This window comes from Jaculus jaculus, chromosome 20 (genome assembly GCF_020740685.1).
Source record: "Jaculus jaculus isolate mJacJac1 chromosome 20, mJacJac1.mat.Y.cur, whole genome shotgun sequence".
In the NCBI taxonomy this organism is placed as follows: domain Eukaryota; kingdom Metazoa; phylum Chordata; class Mammalia; order Rodentia; family Dipodidae; genus Jaculus; species Jaculus jaculus.
In genome coordinates this window covers 3,077,850-3,096,339 of record NC_059121.1, presented here as the reverse complement: position 1 = coordinate 3,096,339, position 18,490 = coordinate 3,077,850, and positions in this window count along the sequence as shown.

The following is an 18,490-nucleotide window of genomic DNA, read 5'->3' as shown; positions in this document are numbered from 1 at the left end:
TTTCTTTTATTCCCCACATTTTTTTGTTTTGCTTCTTATTTATCTCCAGGTGGTTTTTTGTTTTTTTAATCTGTGTGTATTCCTGTGTTTATTCAAATTAGTCCTCATTTCTTAGTTGATTTTTTTCTTTGATGATTAAACTTTTCCTCACTTCTATCATCACATACCCAAACTGTTTATTTCTTACCTACGCTGTTCTTTCCTTTATTATTATTATTATTATTATTATTTGAACATTTTGTTGAGAATTTAATAATGAAGGGGATGGAGAGATGGCTCAGCAGTTAAGGAACCTGCCTCCAAGGCCAAAGGACCCAGGTTCAATTTAAGCCAGATGCACAAAGTGGCACATATGTCTGGAGATTATTTGCAATGGCTGGAATCCCTGATGTGCCCAAGGCTTTCTTTCTCTTTACATCTGCCTGTTTATCTCTCAAATGAATAAATAAAATACACTTTTAAAAAACTTGGCATGGATGTGCATGCCTTTAATCCCAGCACTTGGGAGGCAGAGGTAGGAGGGTTGCTGTGAGTTCGAGGTCTCCCTGAGACTACATAATGAATTCCAGGTCAGCCTGGGCTAGAGTGAGAGCCTGCCTTGAAAAACTGAAAAAAAATATATATATATACATGTACATATATAGAGAGAATTTAATAATGAAGATAATGTGATTTGTGTTCTTTTTTGCATTTTTTAAAAAAACTTTATTGACAATTTTCATACATGTACAGAATGTAACTTTTTTTATTATTAAGTAGGAACTTGGTATGGACACATCATACGTTGGTGCCATCATTCCTCTCCTGTTCCCACTCCGCTGACAGCTCTCCTTGGTGGGATTACTGGTATTTACCATGGAGTGGTAAGAGCAGAAGTCTGTCCTTGGGAGATGGGGAGAGAGGGCGTAATGTCTCTGGATATTCCGTCACCCTGTGGCTCTTAGTGTGTTTCTGTCCCCTCGTCTTCCACTTCCCTGGGCCTTGGTGGGTGTCTTAAGTCGGCTTCAGTGTTGGGCTCTCAGCAGTTGCTGGATCTCTGCTTTGGTGCGTTTCGAGTGTCCTCAGTGTCTCCATCACCCTGGTGCAGGTTGTCAGGCTCGTGGTGGGAGCAGCACTCTTGCTCATCTCACCAGCTCCTCTGTGCTTTCACCTGGGCCCCAGCTGCTGTGTGAGGGGCGGTTCATCTACTGCCAGGGAGTCTTGTCTTGTTCATGGATTATGGTTGTCCTCGGTGCTTTCATTTTACCCCCAGAACTCTAGCCTCGCTGTGGATCTGCCCTCTTGACCGGAAGTCCTTATCATGCTCTTGTCTCTCACCTTCTTTTGTCCCCTTCCCCCACCCTTATTCCGCTGAGACACTGCCCATGCTGCCATTGTCACTGACTTCTATTCATTTTAAAATGTTAAGTTCTCTGGGGACTTTCGAAATGTCGTCTTATTCTCTCGACTTGCTCCTCTCCACAAGGCGGCCTTGGAAAATGGCATCTCGGGGAACCCGCCTGACTGCACCTGACTGCCAGGAGAATGGCCAGACTGTCATGTAGCTTCTGCAGCATGGCTTGTCACAGGTCATTTTCTATGACGCGTTGACAACTTCAGCCTTTTATTTTTAGACAGTCCTCTGGCTTTGCTCACCTCATCTCCTTTTTTTACTCTGTTTCCTTTTGTTTGTTGTTTGTTTTCTAGCTCAGGCTGACCTGGAATTCACAACGGAGTCTCAGGGTGGCCTCGAACTTATGGCAATCCTCCTACCTCTGCCTCCCGAGTGCTGGGATTAAAGGAACCTCCTCTACTGTTTAATAAACCTTTCTTTCTGTTCTCATTCACAATGTTCTCCCTAAATGATAATATATTCCTGTTGGTTTGCTTATGCCAAAATTTATTACTTTTAGCCAGATTGAGAGTGGAAGAGACAGAGAGAGAGAATTGGCCATCAGGGGCCTCAGCCACTGCATAGAACTCCAGATGCTTGCGCCACCTGGTGGGCATGTGTGACCTTGCGTTGCCTCACCTTTCTACATCTAGGTTACATGGGATCTGGAAAGTGGAACATGGGTCCTTAGACCTTGCAGGCAAGCACCCTAACCAGTAAGCCATCCCTTCAGCTCTGAAAATTATTTGGAGACAATAAGGGGTTATGCATGCTCTTTGGGCCCTCCCATTTATATCCCCTGTAACCATCTTCAAACTGGAGCCTGCAAAACGCTTTCTGCTTCAAGCTCCTCTTCTCAAGTTGCCTTCTGTTTCTTTCCAGCGAGCACCTGCCGGCTTCTTTGAAGAACGCCGGCCTCTTGTTTGTGTTTGCTTGCCCACTTGCTGATTTTACAGTGTCATGATCCCTTTTGACCCCTTCTAGGTTATGAGCTCTGGGAAATAATCTTGTCTTCTAAGTTTATTTTAGATAAAACCAGACTATGTCTAAAATAAAAGATATTTCAGGAAGATTTAGAAAATTTTATCCTGTTACTTACCCAAATTCTTTTCTACCGTTTTTTGCTGTGTGTATGTGTGTGTATCTGTCTGTGCGTGATTTGTGTGTGTTTATGTGCATATTTATGGGGGCATCATGAGCACATGCCCCACTGTGTGTGAGTAGGTGAGAGGACCACCTAATTTGAGGCAGAGTTTCTCATTTATTTTTACTGGATGGCCTGCAAGCACCATGAAGGCCTCCTGCCACTGCTGGGGTCGTCGCTGCCCCACCTCAGGGTCCAGCTTATAGGGGTGCTGGCCGTCAGAGTTCAGGTACTCATCATTACGCAGTAAGCATCTTATCCGCTGAGCCATATCCCCATATTCCCTTCTAACTTTTTTTAAAAAGCTTTTAATCTTTATGTTGGCATGCATGTGGTATACACATATGGGTGAAGTTGCATGCACTCCACACACATCCGTACAGAGGCCAGAGATAGGTCAGGTGTCGCAGTCCGGTTCACATTGCTGGTAGAAATCACCCAACCGGGCTGGAGAGATGGCTTAGCGGTTAAGCGCTTGCCTATGAAGCCTAAGGACCCCGGTTCGAGGCTCGGTTCCCCAGGTCCCACGTTAGCCAGATGCACAAGGGGGCACACGCATCTGGAGTTCGTTTGCAGAGGCTGGAAGCCCTGGCACACCCATTCTCTCTCTCTCCCTCTATCTGTCTTTCTCTCTGTGTCTGTCGCTCTCAAATAAAAAAAAAAAGAAAGAAAGAAAGAAAGAAATCACCCAACCAACAGCAGCTTGTGGAGAGAAAGAGGTTTATTTGGCTTACAGACTTGAGCGGAAGCTCCACGACGGCAGGGGAAAACAATGGCATGAGCAGAGGGTGGACATCACGCCCTGGCCAACATAAGGTGGACCACAGCAACAGTAGGGTGTGCCAAACACTGGCATGGGGAAACTGGCTATAAAGCCCATAAGCCCGCCCCCAACAATACACTCCCTCCAGGAGGCATTACTTCCCAAATCTCCACCAGCTGGGAACCTAGCATTCAGAACACCTGAGTTTATGGGAGACGCCTGAATTGAACCACCACATCAGGTGTTCTCTCATCACTCATCTATGTATTGCTTGTTTGCTTCCATTTTTTGTTTTTGTTTTTCAAGGTACAGTATCTCTAGCTGAGGCTTTCCTGGAATTCACTATGTAGTTTCAGGGTGGCCTCAAACTCACCGCAACCCTCCTACCTCTGCCTCCCGAGTGCTGGGATTAAAGGCATGCGCCACCATGCCCGGCCGTATTGCTTTCTTAAAGGCAGGGTCTATCCCTCAACTCAGAGCTACCTCCCAGAAATTCTCTGCTCCTGTCCCCATGTGGCCTGGGGTTCCTGACATGTATAGCCATCCCCAGAGTTTCATATAGGTTCTGGGAAGCCATACCAGTCCAAGAAGTCCTCATGCGTAAGTGACAAGTGCTCATAACTACTAAACAGCCTCCCCCCCCCCAAAGTTTTCTAACTTTTTAAAGTGACCTTTAAGATATTTCTTTACAATGACAACTAACACATCCAATTTTGAGGTTTTACACTATCTCATCTGTGGTGGTTCGATTCAGGTGTCCCCCATAAACTCAGGTGTTCCAAATGCTAGGTTCCCAGCTGATAGAGATTTGGGAATTAATGCCTCCTGGAGGGAGTGTATTGTTGGGGGCGGGCTTATGGGTGTTTTAGCCAGTTTCCCCATGTCAGTGTTTGGCACACTCTCCTATTCCTGTTGTCCACCTTATGTTGGCCAGGGGGTGATGTCCACCCTCTGCTCATGCCATCGTTTTCCCCTGCCATCATAGAGCTTCCCCTCGAGCCTGTAAGCCAAAATAAATCTCTTTTTTCCCAGAAGGTGCTCTTGGTTGGGTGATTTCTACCAGCAATGTGAACTGGACTGCAACATCATTCTTAGAAATTAGTTTTGGCTTTTACCCTAAAGCCAAATGATTTTTTTGTTTTGTTTTGTTTTGTTTTTTCGAGGTAGGGTCTCACTCTAGCTCAGGTTGACCTGGAATTCACTATGGAGTCTCAGGGTGGCCTCGAACTCATGGTGATCCTCCTACCTCTGCATCCTGAGTGCTGGGATTAAAGGCGTGCATCACCATGCCTGGCTAAACCAAATGATTTTTAAGTGCAAAAATGTGTTAAGTCAGGTATGGTGGAACATGCCTGTAACTGCAGCAACTACGGTAGCTCAAGAAGGAAGAATGAATGCTCTAGGTTATGTAGGGAGGCTCTGCCTCCAAAAGACATAAACCAAAAGGTTGTATTAATTTTAGCACACAACTGTTTACCCAGATAACCATGCTACCTCCGTCCAAGTTTCCTTCTAATCTGTCAGCATGTGGCTACGTTCCACTTCTTATTACATTGCTATTTAGAAAATGTGATCCTATCTTTTCAGCCCCACGAATACAAAAACATTCAGGGTATATTTATGAGAAAGAAAAAATAAGGCAAAACAGCAGTAAAATCTCAAGGTCATAGAAAGATATAAAAATCTAGAAGGATAAGACATTGAACAGGTAAAGACCGTCCGAAGACCACAAGTAAAATTTAATATAAAGGGTAAAAATAATTTGCTCAAAGCACAAAACCACAAAGGAGAAAGTGGTTACAACAGAAGTCAATGACAGCACATGGGTGAAAATAATTTTAAAATATGTTAAGGAACAAAAAGTGATCAAAAATTGAAAAGCAGATAATGATCACGTTATAAAATTACACAGCCTCTCTTCCAGCCAAGAGATACATTGAAATATTACTTAACTTCTGAATAACACAGTAGAAACCAGCTTTGATAAATGTACAAATTGAACGAGGAACGTGAAAAGGAGAAAAATGTTGACAACTCCCTGGAGACAGGCTTGCTTCATGTGGGGACCTCGCTGCCCAGCAAGAAGAACAGAGGAAGCTGTGTGCTGCAGTCAGGGTTGCATAGCTGACAGAAAACACCCGACCAGGAGCAGCTGTGGGAAGAAAGGTTTATTTTGGCTTACAGACTCAAGGGGAAGCTCCATGATAGCAGGGGAAAATGATGGCATGAGCAGAGGATGGACATCACGCCCTGGCCAACATCAGATGGACCATAGCAACAGGAGATTATGCTGGACACTGGCTATAACACCCATAAGCCAGCCCCCAACAACACACTGCCTCCAGGAGGCTTTAATTCCCTAATTGCCATCAGCTGGGGACCTACCTAGCATTCAGGAGAACACCTGAGGCAAGCCATCACTGTTCAAAGTTCTTGCTAGTCTACTGATATAGAGTATACGCTAAACTGCCAGCAAAAAATAAAAACCGTGTTCTAGTAGATAAACTTCCTTCTCTGATTTCCATGAAAAGTAAGGAAGTAGCAGTCTGCTGATACTGGGTACCCATTCCAATATCCCCACTCGTTCCCCCCCCAAAAATATAGTAAGTATAATTCTCAAGTTCCACTCTTGCATATGTGACATAGGACAACTTTATTGTCTACAACGAAGTGCATTTTTGCTGAGATCCCATGAGCGTGCTGTACTCTCTCCCTTTCTCATCTCTCGCACTGAGCTGAAGTCCTAACGGGCGGTCAGTCTGAAGGGAGGGCAGAGTTCCCAGCACCCTTCTGTCCGTGTGGAGATGCAGGGATGGACACTTGGTTTGGTCTCTGTAGGACTGCAGACAACACTATTTTGCTGTCTGCTTGGCCTATGCAGGACTGGGTTTCCCATGCTACTCCTGGGGATGGGAGCCATTCGATGGCTTTTATGCAGAAGTGGCAGTCTAGGATCTAATGGATTGGGTCCATAATGGATCCCAAGCGCTCCTCTGGCATTCTAGATCCAACTGGCGGGGCAGTATGCCAGGCCACTCCATCCAACATGTAGAATCTCTCTCCTCTTCCTTCCAAGGTACTGTTTTATTTTCAAAGACACTCTCCTCTCCTCAACTCATGCTATTGATTTCCTTTAAAACATGAGCCCTTGAAATTAGAAATAAAAAAAAAAGAGAGAGAGCACACAAAAACAATGCTCTCAACTAAATTGAGAGATGGGACAGAAAATGGGAGATATTTAACAAGATGTCATTAAGAATTAAGTGTTCCTATCACATAATTCTTTCCCTTACTATAAAATTGACCTAACCCAAAACTGTTGGAATCCAATTCAAAACACTGCTCTGTATTTTGCTATAAAAATGCTTTTAAACAAACATTTTTTTCTCTTTTAATCTGTGTTTTATTTGAACTAAAATGCTAACAAGGTCGGATTATCACAATACTTTATTGTGAACTTTCCTGGCTAAATAAACCCACCCTTATCCATTTTGAGCTTCTGTAAAAAACAAAAATATTTTGAAGGGTTGCTTTTTAAAATGTGCTTCATTTACAAAGAAAGCATAAGCTTATAATTTTGATGACAATGTGGTTTTCATTATCTCCCTTTGATATTAAAATAATCTTAAATTTTAGAACATTCTTTTTATCTTGAATTGAGACCACATTAGAAAAATGGTGAGAGAGGAAATCTTTTCCTTTAGTAACAAGTCTACAGATGTAATATCAAAGCCTGTGTCTATAGATAATTTCCAACACTATCATATTGTTGATGACTCCTTTGTGGTTACTCCCACATCTTTTTGACAGAAAAGAGCTAGATGCTACTCATTGACAACAACCAGTTATGAAGATTTTGTATTGGGCTTCTAAGAAAAGTTGGCCAAGAGAGCTCACAATATCTTTTGATGTCATTTTGGAGTGTGGTGGAAGTTCTTCTTAAAAACTAAACACCTATTCTTTGAAACCTTCAACCCATATAATATTTTGACATAGTTTTTCAAATTAAAATTCTTTCTCATTCTAATTTAAACATTCAAGGAATCATTACACAGATATATAAGCTATGGAATTTATTTTTTTGTTCAAAATAGGTAGAAACAAACTGCTCTAGTAGGAGGACTGTAACTATTCCGTCCTCAAAAGTGAAGCAAGAAGGAAAAGAAAAAAAGAAAGTAGTCATTTAAAGGTTTTCTACATCATCTTATGTCTACAAATCATCCTCAATTAAAGCTTCATATACAAAATATATGCTGATTATTTCACTGTGACTTCATTAAATTTTCACATGTCATTTCTTGAATAAAAAATCTATTCATGATGTGCAGATTTATAAGTATACATTCTTTTTTGGGAAGTATAAGTCTATAATGGTTTCATAGAGAATATAACCACTTTAACTAAACAAGGGAAAACTTCATGAAGGCAGGAGAAACATCAGTAATAGGGAAAGGGGATTAGAACAACAAAGTTGGGGTGTGGTAAACAAGACCTTCAAGAATTTAGTGTGCATTTTTATGCCATGTTTCCCAAGGTGAGTTAAAATACATCTGTTCCAATGAGGAATAGCCACTTATGTAAATCTGTGCACTTCAGTCAGCATGTCAATCAAGGCCATGAGAAAGAATGAGAAGATGGGCAGGCCCTTGGGAGAGCTAGTGTAAATAAAAATCACAAGGCAGAAAGGATCCTTTTGCACAGGGGAAAAAGTCCAAGATTTTCCCCTGAAACAATTTTTCTTTGTGTGCTTGGCCATTTCATAAAGCATGCACGACACATGTGCATTGGACCCATCAAGATATTTAACTTTCAGAACAATGTCCAGCTCTGATGTTAATAATTTAGTATGGCAGGTCATTTTGGAGAAAAAGAATAAATTTTTTTTTTTTTTAAAAAAGATGGTTTGCCTTTCAAAGGGCCAAAATTTACCAACTTTATTCATTTCTAGGTCAAGCTATCAAAGTCCCTGCCACCCCGGCCACTTTCTCACGGGTCTTATAAGCCATCCACAGGAAGGAAGCGCATCTGGAAATGTTCGTGATGGGGAAAATGCATCCCGCTGCTGAGATTCGCGCTCTTCTCTGCCATGGGGCTGGGAGCAGTACCCGAGGCGATGTTCTATGGTTTTATAGAAGCTGTGACTCTGCAGTCTTTCTTCCTCTTCCCTTCTCTCCATCCCCTCCACGTTCAGCTGTGTGACATCTGCGGTTACCCTTCCCCAGCTGCACATGAGTCAAAGTAGAGCGAGCATTCTTCCTTACATTTTTCTCGGGTCCTAGTGGCTGGCTCCTAAAGGGGAACAGCCCCTGCCAGCAATGGAAATATGCTCTGAAGCCCTCACACACACTTGGCATAGGAAGAGACAAGTTAGTGGAATAAAGAGAATGAAGAGAAATAAACCCTCACATGAACTTGAATTGGACATGTGATTGAGGGACTATTTCAAACAGCGGGCAGAGTTGCTTCATTTCATAAACGGAGGTAGGGCTGGCTATCCATCTGGAAGAAAATTAAGTTGGACTTCTAATTTACACCAAATGTAAAAAAATAAATCCCAGATGGGTTAAAGACTTACATGAAAAATTAAAACAATAAAAATCTTTCAAAATTCTATATACACAGTCCCATCAACAGGGAGATTGTTTAACCAGTTCTGGGAACTGAGAGAGACACACACACAGAGTATAACTATATGTTTATAATATATATATTCTATAGTTATTTACATAATTACATGTGGTATATAGTTATACCCATGTATATAACTATATGTAAATGTTTAAGTTTAAAATATGTTTTAAAAACACAACTTCGGGAAAGATACCTGTACACTAGAAAAATGGTCAATAGCTCTATTGTACAAACAGCAATTACAGATAAACAACAAAAAGAAGAAACAACCCAAGTGATGCTGAGGTAGTGGGTAGAAGGAGGTTTACTGCAAGTCTACTAGCCCAACACATTCAATTCTGTTGAAGCAACAATACAATAATTTATGACTGTCAGACTTTCAGAAAAGAGACAGTACTCAACTTGGTCAGGTCCAGAGGCAATGCTCTACTTCGCTACACAAAGAAATGTGAACTGTGGGTCTATGTTGAGAGCGATTTCATATACCAGTAAATTCAAAACTATATGCCACAGTCTACAAAACTTCACTTTCATACATTTATTCTATAGAACCATTGTGGAAAATCAAGTATTCACAAAGTGCTAACATGAAAAATGAATCGGCAAAAGCAGGAATCAAGGATCAGCAAAGGAACTGTTGAGTAGATGCCATTGAAAAATGTATTTAGTAGCAGTAAAAAGAATGTCCTGACTGACATGGGCTAATCAATGAAGCAGGTCTGTGGTTTAGCACAGAAATCAAAATTAATTCAGAGGACCTGGGCTGGAGAGATGGCTTAGCGGTTAAGCGCTTGCCTGTGAAGCCTAAGGACCCCGGTTCGAGGCTCGGTTCCCCCGGTCCCACGTTAGCCAGATGCACAAGGGGGCGCACGCATCTGGAGTTCGTTTGCAGAGGCTGGAAGCCCTGGCGCGCCCATTCTCTCTCTCTCTCCCTCTATCTGTCTTTCTCTCTGTGTCTGTCACTCTCAAATAAATAAATAAATAAATTCAGAGGACCCTAGGAGATGTGAGGGAAATGTAATGCTGTGTGTGGCTGATGCGGCCTTCTGCTCCACGTCGTGGGCATGAACGTCTAAGCCAGGCAGTTTACAGCAGGAAGGGTTTATTTCAGCTTACAGATCCAAGGGGAGCTTCCATCAAATGGCAGACACTGGCTCCCATTCATTAACCCGAGCAGAGAGAGACACAGCCAGACAGACACCACCACAAAACCAACAGCAAAACAGCAGGGACCCAGGCAGAGCTCAGACTGCTCTGCATACCTGTGGCTAGAAATCAGACTCACCCAATGACACCTTAGGGCTGCACCCCAGAATCCACCCCCAAGGACACTTTGTCTGGCCAGGCAGCTGGAGATAAGCATTAGTCAAACACTTGAGTCTACTGGGGCAGGGGACATATATTCAAACTAACACATAGGTGGTGGTGTTATTTCCTTTTTAAAAAGTAACACCATTGACATAATTCGACCTCTCAGGGTACAGAATTCAGCATATCATTTATTTGAACAATCTTTTTTTTTAATGTTTTTTTTTTTTTGAGGTAGGGTCTCACTCTAGCCCAGGCTGACCTGGAATTCACTCTGTAGTCTTAGGGTGGCCTCGAACTCGTAGTGATCCTCCTACCTCTGCCTCCTGAGTGCTGGGATTAAAGGTGTGTGCCACCATGCCCGGCTCTTAACAATCTTCTTTTCATGCTTTCATGGGGAATTACCCGAGAAAGCCTAAGGCACAGAAGGGCTGACTAAACACCCAGGGAAGGGACTGAGGACCTCATGGGGAAAGTGCAATTTGAACAGAAACCTGGGAAGCCTATGGTAATGGGCAGACAGACATTTGCCATGGATTAGGTCAAAGGACAGAAGACTCCAAACATACCTCACCAGCAACTTCTTAGTGCTCAACTTGAAGGGAAAATTCCAATTTCCTAAGGGTTCCTCTACCAAGGGAGTAAGCACATGAATACAAGGCCAGGGCTGGAGACATCCCTTAGTGGTTAAGGCGCTTGCCTGCAAAGCCTAAGAACCAAATTTCGAGTCCCCAGGACCCACGTAAAACCAGATGCACAAGGTGGCACATGCATCTGGAGTTTGTTTGCAGTGGCTGGAGGCCCTGGCATGCTCATTCCCTCTCTCTCTCTCTCTCTCTCTCTCTCTCTCTCTCTCTCTCCTTGCCTCTTTCTCTCACACTCTCTCAAGTAAGTAAATAATATATTTTTTTTAAAGACAAGGCCATAGCTAGGATTTTGATTGCCACCTCAACTCCTTTTTAACAGGTCCACTTCTTTGTGCCATCCTCTCACTTGTAACTCTATACCAAACAAGCACGTGTCTAACAGCAAGAACAGATCATAGTGACACACGGTAGAATTGCTACAGGCCCATGTCACTTCTTTCAGAGTCATAAATCAGAATACTTATTTTCTATCATTTTATTATTGACAACTTCCATAATTATAGACAATAAACCATGATATTTCCCTCCCTTTCCCCCATAGCCTCATTGCTATAGCTAAGAATCCCTGTACTATATAAATAAAAGTGGGGACACCCTTGTCTTGTTCCTGATTTTAGTGGAAAAGCTTCAAGATTTTCCCCATTTATAATTATGTTCTCTGTAGGTTTGTCATAAACAGCCTTTATTATGCTGAGATATGTTCCTTCTATTCCCACTTTCTGTAGGATTTTTACCAGGAAGGGAGGTTGGATTTTGTCAAGTGCCTTTTCTGCACCTATTGATATGATCAGGTGATTTTTGTCCTTCAGTCCATTTATATACTGTATTACATTCATCGATTTGCATATGTTGAACCATCCCTGCATCTCTGGGATAGAGCCTACTTGGTCAGGGTGAATGATCTTTTTGATATATTCTGTTTGCCAATATTTTGTTGAGAATTTTTGCCTCTATGTTCATGAGGGAGATTGGTCTGTAATTTTTTGTTGTTGCTGTTCTGTCTTTGTCTTGTTGTGGTATGAGGGTAATGCCTTTGTAGAAGGCATGTGGGAGGATTCCTCCATTTGTCTGTCTTGTGGAAAGGATTGAGAAACATTGATGTTGGTTCTTCCATTAATATTTGGTAAAAATTCACCAGTGAATCCATCAGGGCCTGGACTCTGTTTAGTTAGGAGCTTTTTTTTTTTTTTAATAACTTTTTAATCTCTGTACTTGTTATAGATCCATTTTAATGGTTTATCTCAACTTGATTTAATTTTGATAGGTCATGTAAATCTAGGAGATCATCCATTTCTTTCTATCTTAATGGAGAGTCAGTTCTTCAAGTATATCCTTCTGATTGTCTGAATTTCTTTGGTATCTGTTGTACTGGTGTCTTTTTCATTGCTAATTTTTTAATTTGTGTCTCTTCTCTCTTTATTATAGTTAGATTTGATAGGGGTTTATCAATCTTCCTTATCCTTATCCTTTCGAAGAACCAACTCTTTGTTTCATTGTTTATTTCTGGGGTTTTGTTGTTTCTATTTCATTAATTTCTTACCTAATCTTTATTATTTATTACTGTCTACTGATTTTTGGTTTATCTTGTTATTCTTTTTCCAATGCATTAAGGTGAATATTTAAGTTGTTTACTTGTGGCCTTTCTAATTTCTTAATATAGGCACTTAAAGCTATAAATTTCTGCCTTAGGACTGCATGCATTGTGCCTCAAAAGTTTTGGTATGTTGTAATCTCATTATCATTTGATTCTATGAATTATTTTATTTCCTTCTTAATTTCTACATTGATTGATTCATTATTTAATAGTGTAGTGTTTAGTTTCCATGATTTTGTGTATGCTCTATAACTTTTCTTGTTATTGATTTGTAGTTTAATCCAATTGTGATCAGATAGAGTGCAAGATATAATTTCAATCTTCCTGTATTTGTTAAGATTTGTTTTGTGGCACACTATATGGTCTATTTTAGAGAATGATCCACGTGCTGCTGAAAAGAATGTATATTCTGCAGCATTTGGGTGGAATGTCCTGTATATATCCAATAGGTCCATTTGTTCTATGACCTCATTTCATCTAGATGCTTCTCTGCTTATTTATTTATTTTGCTGGGATTATTGGGCACTTGATGAGAGTAGGGAATTGAAGTCACCCACTACAACTGTGCTTGGTGTTATCTGTGACCTTATTTCTAATAACATTTGTTTGGTGAAATTGGGGCCTCCCATGTTCAGCGCATATATACCTAAGCCAGTCTTACAAGTGGTCATTTATGACGGATTATAATTTTGGGTGGAATTCTATTGCGTTGATATTTTTTGTGTTTCATGTATCATAATATAGAGGTTTTTGCATCTTGAGTTAATTTGATGCTTGGGTTTTCTAATTATTTGCGGCATTCTTACTTGTGTAAATTTGCCTTTATATATCTTCAGTGTAGGAGTTTAAGGGGCCAGGTGTGGTCCTTATATCCCCAGAATACCAGCAGAAGTGACCTAGGTGTTGCGTTTGCCTGCTATGAAAGTATCCTGGTAGTCTGCGTGGAGCAAATCACTGTAAAATTGTAAAATCCACACATTCAATCAAAAGCAGCACAGTCTATTTAGGCAGGAGTGGGGCTTAAAACAAACAGATGATCTAATACAGCCAAAGTCCCTTAGGTTGCCTCCTACCCTTAATCCTTTCAACTGGGAGGCTGAGATTTCTGGTCTATGGAACAGGTTCTAGGTCAGCCTGGGCCTGAGTGAGACCCTGCCCTCAGGAATGGCAGAAGAAAAAGACCAAGGCCTTATAAATCAGGGAACATCATAAGTAACAACAGCCACCCACAAAATATAGCTTCTTTGAGAATGGTAAAGCCAATCAACAATACATCAGTCAAATCTAACTTGACATGGAAGGTGAGATTAGCACTTCCAGTGTAAGCCTATGTGCCTGGCTTTATGTAAGTAGGCCCTTGTTACCTTTGGAATGGCTTCCAGTCTCACCAGTGCTGAGTGCCTGCCTCGACCTCTCTCTGTCGCACTTTATTTGATTAGGCTCCTTGGATCTCTGGATCTGGTATTCTGATTGACTGTTGGGGATGCTATGTGGGTAGGGGGTGGATAAGTTCTCCAGGGGTTCGCGGCACTGGAGATTGGGGTTAGGGAGGCTGTGCAGGATGTCTGGAGTTGTACCAGAGCCGCTCAGCTGGCCCCGTCTGTGATCTCCATCAACAGCGGGTCCCCGCTGTGTTCCTCGTTGGGTTTCTTCAGTTTGCAAGGAGGCTGGTGTGAGCGGAAAGTGCTCTCACCTGGCTTCTGCTCCCGTGGCTCTGTGCTGCACGCGGGCGGAAGGTGCATGCGTGGGGACACTGGTTCTGCACTGGGAGCCATTGTTGGGTTTCCTGCTTGCTAGAAGTTCTGGGTCTCTCCTGTGGCTGATAATACCTTACATACCTTCACCTTTTGGTCGAAGAGTATATTTTGCTGTTTTTCTGCTTATTTCCACCCCTTACTCCAAGGCTGCTTTGGTGTGGCTACTATGCAGCAATCGTACCTGAAAGTCCTCAAGACTTTCTTTCCTTGTTTTTTTTTTTTTAGTGAGGCCTCTTGAGGTTTAAATATTCAAAATACTTCAGCAAGTAATCAATCTGATCATTTTTGCTTTCTCTTTGGTTATTTCATTGCTGTTTAGCTCCAGGAACTATGACCCCATGCCAGAGGATGGCTTGCCTGTTGCTTTATAAGGGAGAAACTGGGCTTTCTAACCCAGGCTTGGTGGGCTGAGAAGCACACAGTCACCCCAGAAGGAGCGTGATTGAGTTCTTCTGCAGCAGGGGCCACACCCCCAAGAGCTTTGTTTAAAGTTGAATTGGGAGTGACAGGAAAAAGGGGGGGGAAGAAAAAACATCCCTTAACCTCTTTCCTGAGGGAATAAAAGATAAAATCTGAATGGACAAGAGCAGCAATGGGTTATGTATGGCTCTCTCAACTGCCTCTTGGGGTTCATTCTCCCAGAACAGAGAAACCCACCTGTTTTTGCCTTGTCACCCAATCTAGTCCCTAAGAGGGGGGCCAACGCTCAGGCTGCCAGGGAGCCCTCTCTGCTGGGCACTCATTAAGATAAGTCACTGCAATGACATTAAACAACCTCCACGGGCTCCTACGCTGAGTTGAGGGAGAACTGGCCTGCTATGTGGCCAAGATAAGAGAGACCTAGGCAAGAAGGCTGGTGTTCCTCAGCTGGTCAGTCACGGGTCGGCCTCGGCCAGCAGTTGGCTTAGCTCCACGGGGAGCAGACTTGGTGAGGAGAACAGTCCCACCCTTACCTGCTGTAGACGACAGGACTAGGGGTCAGTATATGCAGGGGCAGGAAGAGCTGTGGCCACAACTGCGACCCTCCAACATGAGCCAGGACCCTTCCCTTTTCCCCAGGGCCTCACCACCACCACAAGTGTATGTCCGAGAAACGGAGAGGATTAAATATTTTTTTATTTACTTGTTTGTGTAGGTGTGTGTGTGTGTGTATGTGAGAGAGAGAGAGAGAGAGAGAGAGAGAGAGAGAGAGAGAGAGAGAGAGAGAATGGGCACTCCTAGGGTCTCCAGCTACTGCAAATAAACTCCAATTGCATGTGTCACCATATGCATCTAACTTAGGTGGGGATGTGGGAAGTGAAATCTAGTTCCCTAGGCTTCTCAGGCAAGTGTCTAAATTGCTGAGCCTCCTCTTCAGCCCCAGATTGCGCTATTTTATTTGACCAAAAAAGAATGCAAAAATGATTGTGGTAAAAGTAAGACAATGAAGTTGGGTTACATCCTGGATTACTTTCTGGTTTCCCACTGATGACGGCGCAGGGTCTTAGCAGCCAAATTGTTAACAAACATTCTTTCTGCAAAGCCTGGTGGAGGACCCAGCATGCCAGGGCTGCCCTGTGGCACACCACTGGGCCCAGGCCGCCTTTTCTTCTTCTGCTCACCGATATAATCTCTGTGCACATCAGGGAAACCCCCGCTTGGGGACTCTGGCCCCTGACCTCTTTCTAGACCTTCAGAATTATGTCCGAAAAGTAGATGCATTCATAAAAATGCCTCTAACCACTTTGAGAATCCAAGGAAAACAACACTAACTGTTGCCAAAATGCACATTTTTTTATTACTATTCTGCTCCTCAGCAAAGTGAGGGTACAAAGACACCTCTGGAAAGTTATCTCACTACCACGTCGTGAACTGCACAGCTGCCAACAACAAAAGCCCCTGCCAGCTTACCCGCTCCCGCTTTCTCTCCTCTTTTTCCTTCACCTTGTCTAGACTTTAGGTCTTGGCTAAACTAAGCTGTTCTCTCTCTCTTTTCTCTTTTCTTTTTAAATCGCAGTAAGTCACCCGGGAGCCAAAACCCTTAACCAAAGAATAATTTATGACAAATCAGCTAGCATTTCAAACAGAATGGTTTTGGGGAGTGGAGAAGGATCCAGAAGGTCAGAAGTTGATTCCTGAGCCTCCGTGCTGGATTTTACCCCTCGACACTGGCCTCCTGGGATGGTCAGGTTGCAGGAAGGGCTGGTGCCAAGGTTAGAACAGGGCCGCCCAGCTTCTGCTCATGCCCGAGTGGACTCGGCAGACCCCGCGGGGTTCGCAGAGGTTCTGAGCTCAGAGGACACTGGTCCTGTGGAAAAGCTTGCATTTCACCAGTGGGAGAGGAGATGAAATGTAATGTATTGCCTCAGTAAAAGAGAAGCCATGTCGCTTGCATAAGAGATCCTTCTGCATAAAATGTGATTTAACTGAAAGCAATGGCTGCAGCAACCGAACCCTAGGTATTACTTAGAAAGACAGGTTCCCACCAGCGCAGAACAGCAGGAGGTCATTAAGAGCATCGCCCCCACTTAGGTGTCTCACGTAGCATATGGGACTGTGGCTCATGACACTGAATTTCACTCCCCTGTGCCTTGTTAGCTATCAAGGGTCAAGGCCCTGTTGTGAATCATCCCAAACAACTTCTGACAAACCAAAACCAGCAAAGTCAGTGGCCACCTTGTGCCTCTTTGTGCTTATGTGGTCCTGGGGAATGGAACCTAGGTCCTTGTCTTTTTAAAAATTATATATGTGTGTGTGTGTGTGTGTGTGTGTGTGTGTGTGTGTGTATGTATGTATATATATATATATATATATATATATGAATGATTTATTTATTTGAGAGAGAGAATGGGTGCGCCAGGGCCTCCAGCCACTGCAAGTGAATTTCCGATGCATGCGCCCCCTTGTTCATCTGGCTTACGTGGGTCCTGGAGAGTTGAACCTGGATCCTTTGGCTCTGCAGGCAAACGCCTAAACCGCTAAACCACCCCTCCAGCCCCAAGGTCCTTTGTCTTTAGAGGCAAGCACCTTAACTGCCAAGCCATCCCTCCAGCCCCAAATCTTGGGTTCTTATCTATACTAGAGAAGAATTGAGAAAGATTAAGGGGCGGGATAAATTGTGACATTTATTTTAGGGAGAGTTAGGATTACAAGAGGAAATCAGGGCAGAAAAGCCCAGGCCGAAGGGAATTTTGTCCCCTCAGCCTCAGACACAAAGCAAAGGCGGAAAGTGCCCACGCACAAAGAAATCCCCCATCTCACGCGGGCGAGGAGTGAAAAGGGGGAGTGAGGGCTTCCACGCGTGTCTCAGGCCCAGTTGTGAGAGTCGGACATCCGCTTAGCATGAACCTCTCCATCAGGTGCAGGTGCGTTAAGGGAGGGACGGGATCGGGGTCAGTTCCAGGAGGAAGACTTCCTGACGTGGGGCCGAGCCTGTGAAACAGAGAAAGGGACGGTGAGGAATCGTTTCCTTCAGCCACCTTGGTTGAGACAGGATTAAGTTTGCAGGTTCTCATCTTGCCAGGCCCTAAGAAAGATCTTGCACTGGCTGGAAACCCTGGCGCGCCCATTCTCTCTCTCTCTCTCTCTCTCTCTCTCTCCCTCTCCCTCTTTCTCTCTCTGTTACTTTCAAATAAATAAATAAAAATGAACAAAAAAATTTAAAAAATCACATACCAGAGGAAATCATGACCACGTGGCCTTTTACTTTTCCCTAGCCTGATTGTTCACTGGATCTGTTATTCCTCTATTTATTTTGAATTAATAAAATATTTTTATTTTATTTTCTGTTACTCTTTAGTGGCACTTTGCTACATCATTTTTGTATTATTTACTTTAAGTGGTTATACTGCAGATAATATACCCCACAACTCAGTTTAGTATAAATATATATATATATATATATATGTTTTACTACTCCCTCTGCCTTTTGTTATTGTTGCCATATGTTTTACTTTTACGTGAGCTACAAACTCCAAAATTCAGTTACTCTGCTGGTTGCCTCTACCCCACTAAGGAGGTGTTACAGTCAGTCAACCTCCAGCTGCTGGTAGAAGGCCCCCAACCAAGGGCAGGTTGTGGGAGGAAGGGGTTTGTTTTGGCATACAGACTCGAAGGCAAGCTCCACCTTGACAAGGGGAAACAATGGCATGAGCAGAGGGTGGACATCACCTCCTGGCCACCATCAGGTGGACAACAGCAGCAGGAGAGTGTGCCAGACACTGGCAAGGGGAAGCCGGCTACAACACCCATAAGCTGGCCCTCACCAACACATCACCTCCAGGAGGATCCGATTC